Consider the following 12,763-nt stretch of genomic DNA (forward strand, 5'->3'; position numbering starts at 1 on the left):
TATCACCAGCCTAGTAGTCAACATTTCGGTGTTGACATGAATATCAATAATTTGGTCATTTTTATAAATTTCCTGTTTTCAAAACCTTGAATTTTTTGGAAATACTAGTTCTCAGGATTTTCTTATCCAAGGCATGATAGATTACCTTAGCTGTATTTGAAACAACGTTTTGAAATTTTGGATCCTCAATGCTCTTCAACTTTTTACTTGTTTGGCTTTATATTTTGATTTGATATGAGCGTCACTGATGAGTCTGATGTAGACGAAACGCGAGTCTGGCGTACTAAATTGTAATCCTGTGACCATTGCTAATGATTAATATGACCCAAAATACCTCAAAATAATCTTGGTGCAATTTTGCCTGAGGAAATGTAATTCTAGTTTCAAACGAATTTCTCTTCGGGGACTGGTAGTCCACAAGCAATGGTATCGACCCAGGGAAATAAAAGTGCAAACAACTCTATGAAGAGTATCTTTCAAGTCAGTACATGACCTGATGACGATACAAATTGGAATTTGAAACCAAATTGTAATTGTTACATATATTTTTTTTATATACGGTGAATCATCCTCGATTTCGCACATTACTTTTGTTAGTGTATCCTTGACATCTTCTTCACATCCTTATCTATAAATAGATGTTTCCTCTTCACCGATTAGTCTCCTATTATCCATCTATACACTAATCATTGCCAGTGTGGGTGTTAAAAAGCAGACATAATAACACGTGTATTATTGATAAATATATAAAAGTACTAAATAAGTGCGTCTTTTATCCTTGAAAATTGATCTTTAAACACTTGTTGGGCTTTATGATGTTAAATATGTATTCTGCAAATTCAAATACTTATTTCATTTCTATATATTTGGCCAATGCTATGCCAATGTTTGGGTTTTTAATTGTAATTTTAGACAGTTCATGAATATGTAAATTCAATTTAAATGTTTATTAAGACTGTTTAAGGTGGTATGAGTGTCTTCCTCCATCTTGGATTGTAATAAACAGTGAACCAAAGGTCCAGATTTTCTATCAAGTTAGCAAAATTTGAGGCAGGAATACAGATATTTAATATAAATTTTCATTTAAAAGAACCAATTTATAAGAATTCATCTGATAAATATTAATATTTTTGCAAATATTGATTATTTTTGTTTGTTTTTTATTTTTTACAAATTGCCATTTTAAGGGGAGGTAACTCTAAAATAGTGCATTTTCTGAATGATTCTACATGGAACTTTCCTATTTTGTACCTAGCCGGAAAAAACTCACGATGACCCTATCTTTTCTTTTGAAATTCTCAAAGCATTGTCTGAAAGCTATCTTTTACTAAAGTATTTAACAATTCTATCATTTCGTTTAGTTTCTAACCACAAAATGGTGTTTTTTCCTGTATAATCCTTACAAAATGTGTCATTTTGTCGCATCCTGTACCTTGAGAAAATGCGCGGTGACCTATCATTTTTATTAAATATTTCAACATATATCAATAGATACTACGTTTTGAACACATTCTATCATTTTTTTTAGACTCCCATACCACCTTAAGTTCTGTAAATCGTTGAAAAAAAAATCAAAATCAAATGCTCTATATTGTGTTGTTTATTTCGGCATGTTCGCAGTTAACTTTTTGTGTGATATATACTCTTACAAATAGTTATTAAAAAACAATTACAAGCGTACAGTATTTTATATTTGCATATTAAGTAATATTACGATTTACGATGCAATCCGAAAAAAATTTGAAAAGGGTATAATTATGTAATAAAATGTTATGTCATTGGTAACAATGACGTCGACAAACTTCTGTTTACAAGTTTTCATTAAAATCTATAAGTACAAAAAATCATGGTAACAAATTTTAAGTCGGTGATGTATAAAGATACGTGCATTAATGCAATCAAGTGCAGTCTTTTAAAATAGCATTTACATATTGAATACAATGGCAAATTCACCATGGAATGTTTGTCAATATTTTCCTCACAATAAGAGTGTACCATCAACTGTCCTGTTTTAGGTGCTACTATTTTTACATGTTATAATAGGGGGAAATGTTAAAGGGACAACAGTAGTATAGATTTTTTTTCGGCTTTTGGGTTTGCCTTTCATATACCAAAGGCAGGTAAAGGAAGTCACCTTAGGAGCGCTATCATTGGAGGTTAGGGTAACACATAATTTCATATTTGTTTATAAATAACTGTAGTGCGTATATTTACAATATAAATTGTGAAACACATTGAAATATTTTATATTCGACTGGCTTCGAAATTTTCATCAATTTAATCTAAAATTACGGTAAAATTGAATACTATAAACACATTCCAATCGATCGACGATGGCCATGATAACATTTGATTTCAATTTCTGAAACAGTTTAAACAAGGTAAAATATCACACATAACTGTTTTGTCCAGGATTTTATTTTAAATAATTGTAAATTGGAAAAATGTTAGTATTGTCGTCTATGGAAGACTAAATACTACCGTAACAGTTTTCCCTTAATAGTTTGTGCTCACTTTTTATGTTCTTAAAAATCAAATCAGATATTCACTTTTAATAAGACAACAACCGAACAACACATATTAAAATAAGTCGTGTGGTTTAGAATTGATGTCACGTATTGAAAATAAAAAAAGCTTATATTTTTTTACAAAATTCCAAGACCTTCTAGTAGCAAGTTATTTACTAGAGAAACAAAACTAACTGCGTTTTTTTTTATATATATAGTTTCAACAGTTAATGATATCGTTAAATCATTTATATGCAATACACAGTATATAAAAAAGAAGATGTGGTATGATTGCCAATGAGACAACAGTCCGCAAGAGACCAAAATGACATAAACATTAACAACTATAGGTCACCGTACGGCCTTCGACAAGTTTGCTGAAATCGTATTTTATTAGTTTAAATATAAAATAGGTCGTTGTAACATCCTTTAGAGTTCGGTATCTGGGCGTGTTTTTTTTTTATTTATAAAAAACGTAATTTCCTGTCTCAGCCACTTTAAAAAAAATGTGTTTGATCTTTACAAGTATTTTTTATGCAGTCAGTACATTGAATTAGATTTAACATTGTCAAGCAAAGAAACATACTATTTTAGCGGGTTAAATAAAATATTGATACCTGAATGGTTCAAAATAACAAAAAATGGCAAGTCACGAGACCACCTGTTCAACATTCATACTCTATAAAGGTAGAAATGAATGTTATTTTTAATATAAGTTTTTTAATTATTCAAACGACTTGGTATGTTTAGAGCCAACATATCGTAACAAACGGTTTTTGACAATGGATTTTTTTTTAATTTGAGATGGTCATTACATTTTGCTATTTAATAGTTTTATAAAATCATACATTGTCAATGTTTCCAAAAGATATAAACACGAGAGTCTTACAAAAGAAGTGGTGCTTTTTAACGGCAGTTGAATTGTTGGCCCAAAAAATTGAGCACATCAAATGGACCAGAGTGATACCGTATTTTTGTTGATGTACACTACGAAACAGGTCAAATCTCATTCAGTATCTGATTTCAAAATTATGTGAAAAGTATCAAAGTATAGCTTATTACGCGTTTTGATGATTATAATCTTTCTTATTACTATTGCAATATAGGGTTTGTGAGGAAAAAAATAAAACATGGGATAATGTCCACTACGAAACGGTCACCTACGAAACAAGTATGACAGAAAAAGGTTTCGTAGTGGACACTACCACAACCACGCATTGGTTTTTACTTCTTTTCCAATTATATTCGTGCAAAAAAGATAACAAGGGTTAGATCCATGTAATGTTCAGTATGTTGTTATCAACATAGAGTAGGGTTTGATGTCCACTACGAAACGGTTTTGTCCATTACGAAACTCACCAAAATGTCCACTACGTAGCATTAGTTGTACCATCATATTATGTAAAGTACTGCCTAATCTTTATTGATAAAATATGGTTCTTCAATTCAGACAAAATCTTTCTAGTATATAAAGTAAAACAAACTTGAATGTAAATAGGAGACATTACACTGGAATAAGATGTGCGTTTAGAAGTTGTTTCGTATTGGACAAATGTCCCCTACGATAGAATACATAAATTATGAAAATAATATCACTTAAAAATTATTTAAGATAGCCCTTTTTATAGTTCAAACAGGTATATAATAGAGGTATTAAAAAAATTCTTGATATACAATTTTAGAGAAGTTGATTTTCCATTATTTTTAAGTCTGAAAGGTACACTTTTATTGAAAAACGCGAATCTATACTTTTCATGACATTTTTTTTTGTTAGAATGACACGTAATAAATGATTTTTGTTTTTACCAGATGGAATTATATTACTGATCGAAAGTCATCAAAGAAATGCAACCGAAAAAAGAATTATGAAATTATACAACGATCTTTTTTTAATTTTCAAAACAAATTCTTAGAGATACTTTTCTGTTGGTGAAAACATTTACCATTGATTTTGAAATATCTAAAATGCATTCTATTTTTTTTTTCGTTCATTGTTTTTACAGAAATGAGGCCGTTAGTTTTCTCATTTCATTTGTTTTACGATTGTGATTTCGGGGCCTTTTACAGCTGACTAGAATGAAATTCAAAACAGCGTGGCTGTGGCTATTGATTGACAGATTACATTCATCCACTGACTGGGACAATTTACGTGAACGTTTGTCTGTAACGACCACTGTTCACGTCGTACATACGATAGACATTTAAACTGTGGGGTCACCAAAGGTTTCTAAACGCCTTTAATTTAAAAATAATTCGAAAAATTAATCAGGAATAATCTTTATGTTTTAAATTATATAATTGATATAAATCAAATTATCGTGTTATTTCTGATTAATTTTTCGAATTACTTTATTTAGGTGTTGAGAACCTTTGGTGACCCCATAGTTTAAGAGTCTTTTAAAAGTGCATAGTGAGTAGTTGTCGTTACATACAAACGTTCACATTAATTTTCCTAGTCAATCATGGATGAATTTAATGTGTCATTCAATGGCCACAGCCACACTGTTTTGAATTTCATTCTATAATGTCTGGGTTTTACTCATTGTATAAGGCCGTATGGTGACCTATAATTGTTAAATTCTATGTCAATTGATCTCTGGTGGAGAGTTGTATAAATGAAAATCATACCACATCTTCTTATAGTTACATATTTATAAACCCAATTTCTGAAACATAATGTAGTCTTAGACACAATTTTTTAGTCAGAAGTGTATTAAAGAATGGATTAAAATGTTTTCTCTACATGAAAAGTTTGTGGTAAGAATTTAGTAGTTATTTTTACAAATTCATATGGAGCAGACGTTTATCTAATGACTTAAAGGCCACAACTATCCACACACAAACACCACCCAACAAACACATAAATTACCCATTTCTTTTCCGCACACACAATTCAAAGCTATAGATCTCTTCTAATGTATTGGTTTAAAAAGCAAAACAAAAGAAAAAAGTGTCAACAATTATGTATATATTGTTTTCAGACCAAATGCAATCTTTTCGTAAGTTGATATAATGTTTTATGTGATGACTTCTAAAGTGTTGGTTTTTGAGTGTACCATTATGTTACCAATTCTGGCAGAATTGTACTGAATCGGTCTCAGTACACCGGAGCTTTTCAAAAAATATAAAAAAGATATTAAAGATGCAAATTTTGAATGAAACAGATTGTTTAATATATCAATGAGTTCTAACTGGTATCCGCTCTTTTTTCACTAGCATCACTAGCAACAAATTCATTGAAAAATAGATGGTAAACATTACACCAAAAATTGTATGAAAAATTAAATATACTGAATAGCAATCTGAAAAATACTTCTCTGTCTAGTTGCTGTCACGGTAATTGCATGTCCTTCAAAAGATGTACCGAGCCTTGCTACTAACTCGTTAGTTTTTAACTTAAATTTTTTTATGGAACACTATATGAAATCAGTTTCGAATCGGGTGATATACAACCTTCAGATAAACACCCTAATATCAACACCATAAATAGAAAGATTTGTCTTCTTTTATTCGTCTTTTAAATTGACGATATCATCATATTAAATTACAATAGTAATGTTATATAATTGTTAAACACGTAATAATTTAAACCTACGCACATTATTTCTTTAGCTTGATTAAAAGAAATCAAGTGAAGTATTTAAATTTCAAAACCACATTACTAGCGTGACAAACTTTAATTTTGTATGGATATACATCAGTTGTAATCTTTTATTATTCCACTTGTGTGATTTGCCCACACTTTTAAGATGCCGTCTGTATGCTATATGCAATTTTAGCACCTACAATGACCTACGTGTACAATAATATGGTCAGGTTTGTTTGTTACGAAGTGTACTGGTCCATGCTAAAAAGCCTCTTATTTTAATTTTGACTTTTGTTCTGCCTGAGCCAAAATAAAAAATCAGCAGAAAACAAGTAAAGAAACGTCAAAGTACTCTAACATAATTTCTTATGACGCCATAAAAAGTAAAGCTGTTTATATAATACATATTATCACCATTATTTTTCGAGCTCGATTTTGATAGGACTAAAAAGCGTGCAATACTCATTTCGTTAGCAGAATTTTATGACCAACAAATGGTATTAATAAAAAAAAGTTATGCAAATTAGGTGCCTGTAGTTCAGTGGTTGTTGTTGGTTCACGTCTGTTATAAATTCGGCCGTTTTCTCTGTTGAACTTTGGTAGATAGTTGTCTCATTGGCAATCATATCTCATCTCCATATTTGTTTATTGATACTTTGAAACACAATAAATCGAATCATTTTCAAATTGTATGCAATAGACATGATGCCATTCACTTTAAATTACAAAACTAATGCTGATCGCATCTATCTCATTTTGTGTAAAGGATGCTACAAATATGAAAAACACTACATCGTGCCTTGATTTACATTATACATCAATAGTGAGACTTAGTTGAGAGCTAAAATATACTCCGAAAGGTTAGCAAAGTTAAACACATTCGTCTTATTTTTTCTATACTTGCAAGTGGTAGATTTAACTCAGCATATTTAAGAAGATGTTATACACAAATGAAATACATGTAGCTTCTTACAGGATCTGGCCCCGGCGCCATAAAACTTTTTTTTTCTGAGTAAAAAAATATTCTCAGAATGAATTATTTTACTCAGCTAAGAATGAGAAATTTTTCATCCGCCATAAAAAATATTCTCAACGTTGAGAATATTCTTAGCTGAGAAATTTTTTTCTTTGCTGAGAATTTTTTCTCAGTGATGTAAGCGGTAAAAATAGATGTTTGAAAACTAAAAAGTATACCAAACTTCGCTAAAACTCAGTTTTATCTTTTTAGCAATATTGTAAAACATAAAAAAGAATCTATGATAGACAAAATGACAAGTAGCATTTTGTAAGCATCGGTAAATGGAAAGTGTGTAAGCATCTGTTAATGGGCAAAAAGTCACAGCAACTGAGCTAGAAGACTGTACATGTATATACATTAAGAGAAAATCAATATTTTAAGTTATTTACCCGTACCTTCTTATAAATATGTATATTGTTAATAATCATTTATTTATTCATGTGGTTTTTTTTTCAATACAGTTAAAAGGTAGTCTTCGTTGACGTTTATGTGAAGAGTGTTTTCTTTCACGTCCGCACTTCTATCGTATATGGCATGCCAAATAAACATTTATTACGGATCAATAACATTAATAATGTACAGTATTCAGACAACATAAGAAGACACCATGTGACAATTTTAAGTCATTTGTTTATTAGAGTGAAGCTACCAACAAACAACCAAAAAATACATATAAAACCGTCAGCAATCATTTGATTTTCTGGGGGGGGGGGGGGGCGATTTTTTTTAATTTGTTTTCAGTTTTAGGAGAGAGAAAAAGTTTTTTGACCCTGAAAAAATAAAATGTTTGTTTCACCCTCAGCTGCCACTATATTTAAGGCTAAAACTTTTCGACAAAAGATTTAATTCGTTTTCAATATTCGAGATATATTGATACAGAATTTAATAATTTTAATACAATTTAACAATTATGCAAAAAGTAAAACTGCTCTGAGTAAAATATCATATTGCCCTGCCAGAAAGAGAAAATGGAAATACGACATCGAGTGAGAAGGCCCTTATTAGTCTGGTATTATTTTAATTTTAGTTTCTTGTGTACAATTTGGAAATTAGAATGTCGTTCATTATCACTGAACTAGTATATTATATGTGTTTAAAGGCCAGCTCAAGGAAGCCTCTTCGTGCAGTAAAATATAAATTATCGCTACATTGAAGACCTGTTGGTGACCTTCTGCTGGTGTTTTTTTATGGTCGGGTTACTGTCTCTTTGACACATTCCCCATTTCCATTCTCATTTTTATGGCATATTATATTGGTCATATCTTTATCACCTAGTAAAAATATTTTTTTCGAAAATAAAAACTTTAATTTTATAAACAAAACTATTAGTCACAATGATATAAGAGGGTCTTGATAAAGGGGAAAAGGGGAGTGGGGTGGGGTTGGGTTGGGGGGGGGGGGTATCTGGGTAGTGTCGTCATATATATGTCGTTGATACAGACAAAAATATGCACGATCAGAACACGATAATTTTACAGAAAACATTTCCTTACTGAATAGAGAAAAAGGGCCAATAGAATTACAGAATACGGGAAAATAGAACCCCCCCCCCCCCAAAAAAAAAAAACCCACACACACAGACACTTTTCCCCCCTTTCCCCGAATCTGCGCAAATGATAAATTAATCAATTTTGACTATGATCTGTTTAAAACCATACAAACAGGGGGGGGGGGGGAATTATTTAACTTTCTTCCTAATAATTTAGTATCTGAGTTATTTGATAAATTTGATGATTATACATATGTATTTGGTAAATGGACATCAAATTTAGCACCCAATTAGTCAGTCTCTTTTTTTTCTCTGTTTTTTAGCTCATTTCTTTATTTCTTTCTTTTTTTCAGTTAGGGGGGAGGGGGGATTTCTATTCTGAAAATCACCTTGTATATATATATGGAATTTCAAATAGAGATCTGATATACAAGCGGGATATATAGTGCATAATACTACCAGTGAAGGAGTATCTACAATGAGAAGCTGTTTAATTTGTTGGTTTTTTTGTGGTCTCTTAAAATTTGGTAAGATTAATATGCTACAACCAACTAACAAAAATGAGGTTATCAACTCAAGTTTTCGATTCTCATATGCTATCACAGAATTATAAGACATTATGTTTTTTTCGGATACAATATTTTATTTAAAGTAGAAATTTTAAGATTTGAATTGTGAAAATTTCTACTTTGAAAAAAAAAATTAAGACCCATTTTATGTTTACTATATGTCTCTTATACGCTTCGGAATCCTTAAAAACCTTATTGACATTTAATTCTATATCAAAATACCCGCAAAGGCAACATATTAGATTTTTTTTTTACTTAAGTATGGTATTGGCTATACTCAAATATTTAAGAATATTCTTAACTTTGAGTAAAAAAATATCTGGCCCCGGCGCCATAAAACTTTTTTTTTCTGAGTAAAAAAATATTCTCAGAATGAATTATTTTACTCAGCTAAGAATGAGAAATTTTTCATCCGCCATAAAAAATATTCTCAACGTTGAGAATATTCTTAGCTGAGAAATTTTTTTCTTTGCTGAGAATTTTTTCTCAGTGATGTAAGCGGTAAAAATAGATGTTTGAAAACTAAAAAGTATACCAAACTTCGCTAAAACTCAGTTTTATCTTTTTAGCAATATTGTAAAACATAAAAAAGAATCTATGATAGACAAAATGACAAGTAGCATTTTGTAAGCATCGGTAAATGGAAAGTGTGTAAGCATCTGTTAATGGGCAAAAAGTCACAGCAACTGAGCTAGAAGACTGTACATGTATATACATTAAGAGAAAATCAATATTTTAAGTTATTTACCCGTACCTTCTTATAAATATGTATATTGTTAATAATCATTTATTTATTCATGTGGTTTTTTTTTCAATACAGTTAAAAGGTAGTCTTCGTTGACGTTTATGTGAAGAGTGTTTTCTTTCACGTCCGCACTTCTATCGTATATGGCATGCCAAATAAACATTTATTACGGATCAATAACATTAATAATGTACAGTATTCAGACAACATAAGAAGACACCATGTGACAATTTTAAGTCATTTGTTTATTAGAGTGAAGCTACCAACAAACAACCAAAAAATACATATAAAACCGTCAGCAATCATTTGATTTTCTGGGGGGGGGGGGGGGGGGCGATTTTTTTTAATTTGTTTTCAGTTTTAGGAGAGAGAAAAAGTTTTTTGACCCTGAAAAAATAAAATGTTTGTTTCACCCTCAGCTGCCACTATATTTAAGGCTAAAACTTTTCGACAAAAGATTTAATTCGTTTTCAATATTCGAGATATATTGATACAGAATTTAATAATTTTAATACAATTTAACAATTATGCAAAAAGTAAAACTGCTCTGAGTAAAATATCATATTGCCCTGCCAGAAAGAGAAAATGGAAATACGACATCGAGTGAGAAGGCCCTTATTAGTCTGGTATTATTTTAATTTTAGTTTCTTGTGTACAATTTGGAAATTAGAATGTCGTTCATTATCACTGAACTAGTATATTATATGTGTTTAAAGGCCAGCTCAAGGAAGCCTCTTCGTGCAGTAAAATATAAATTATCGCTACATTGAAGACCTGTTGGTGACCTTCTGCTGGTGTTTTTTTATGGTCGGGTTACTGTCTCTTTGACACATTCCCCATTTCCATTCTCATTTTTATGGCATATTATATTGGTCATATCTTTATCACCTAGTAAAAATATTTTTTTCGAAAATAAAAACTTTAATTTTATAAACAAAACTATTAGTCACAATGATATAAGAGGGTCTTGATAAAGGGGAAAAGGGGAGTGGGGTGGGGTTGGGTTGGGGGGGGGGTATCTGGGTAGTGTCGTCATATATATGTCGTTGATACAGACAAAAATATGCACGATCAGAACACGATAATTTTACAGAAAACATTTCCTTACTGAATAGAGAAAAAGGGCCAATAGAATTACAGAATACGGGAAAATAGAACCCCCCCCCCCCCCAAAAAAAAAAAACCCACACACACAGACACTTTTCCCCCCTTTCCCCGAATCTGCGCAAATGATAAATTAATCAATTTTGACTATGATCTGTTTAAAACCATACAAACAGGGGGGGGGGGGGAATTATTTAACTTTCTTCCTAATAATTTAGTATCTGAGTTATTTGATAAATTTGATGATTATACATATGTATTTGGTAAATGGACATCAAATTTAGCACCCAATTAGTCAGTCTCTTTTTTTTCTCTGTTTTTTAGCTCATTTCTTTATTTCTTTCTTTTTTTCAGTTAGGGGGGAGGGGGGATTTCTATTCTGAAAATCACCTTGTATATATATATGGAATTTCAAATAGAGATCTGATATACAAGCGGGATATATAGTGCATAATACTACCAGTGAAGGAGTATCTACAATGAGAAGCTGTTTAATTTGTTGGTTTTTTTGTGGTCTCTTAAAATTTGGTAAGATTAATATGCTACAACCAACTAACAAAAATGAGGTTATCAACTCAAGTTTTCGATTCTCATATGCTATCACAGAATTATAAGACATTATGTTTTTTTCGGATACAATATTTTATTTAAAGTAGAAATTTTAAGATTTGAATTGTGAAAATTTCTACTTTGAAAAAAAAAATTAAGACCCATTTTATGTTTACTATATGTCTCTTATACGCTTCGGAATCCTTAAAAACCTTATTGACATTTAATTCTATATCAAAATACCCGCAAAGGCAACATATTAGATTTTTTTTTTACTTAAGTATGGTATTGGCTATACTCAAATATTTAAGAATATTCTTAACTTTGAGTAAAAAAATATCTGAGAATTTTTTTATGGCGGTGTATTTTGCTGAGAATAAAAAAGTTGAGAAAATTCTCAGGCTGAGTAAAAAAACTTTACTCAAATAGTTTTATGGCGCCGGGGCCTGAGAATTTTTTTATGGCGGTGTATTTTGCTGAGAATAAAAAAGTTGAGAAAATTCTCAGGCTGAGTAAAAAAACTTTACTCAAATAGTTTTATGGCGCCGGGGCCTGATTATTTAACTCAGCGTATTTAAGAAGATGGTATGCACAAATGAAATACGTGTAGCTTCTTATGGGATCTGATTATAGATCGATGATTTCCATTTCATGCGATTAAGACGGCTATTCCTAGGTAAAAAGTTAAATAACACAAAATATCTAACTCCATTCTAAACAGAAATTCCTTTATCAATTGGAAAAACAAAAGCTCAAAACCATCTAACGAATGGATAACAATTGTCATATACTTGACTTGGTATACGCATTTTCTTATGTAGAAAATAGTGCGACATTAATTGTTCCTTCTAACATGACGTCCTCAAACGCTTTGTGTACAAACACGTGGTAAAATATGAATATATTGGCTGTTCCGATCGTACTCCCACGTCATATGTTTTTTTAAGAATGAAGTACCCGACGTCATAGAATGATGACGTAATAAGTTTCGCATTTTACGGGAAAATACACGCTTCTGATACCGAAAATCATCACAACAAGGAAACGTAAACAATGGATGCTAAAATGTGGTTTAAGTCCATTCTTTTATAGATTCATATGAGTAATTTATCATTAAAATTCGTCGCAATCTATCTAATTACGTTATTGTAAATAGGTTGAGCATGTCACTTATTCTGTTTGTTCCGTTATTTTAC

This window comes from Mytilus trossulus, chromosome 8 (genome assembly GCF_036588685.1).
Source record: "Mytilus trossulus isolate FHL-02 chromosome 8, PNRI_Mtr1.1.1.hap1, whole genome shotgun sequence".
Taxonomy (NCBI): domain Eukaryota; kingdom Metazoa; phylum Mollusca; class Bivalvia; order Mytilida; family Mytilidae; genus Mytilus; species Mytilus trossulus.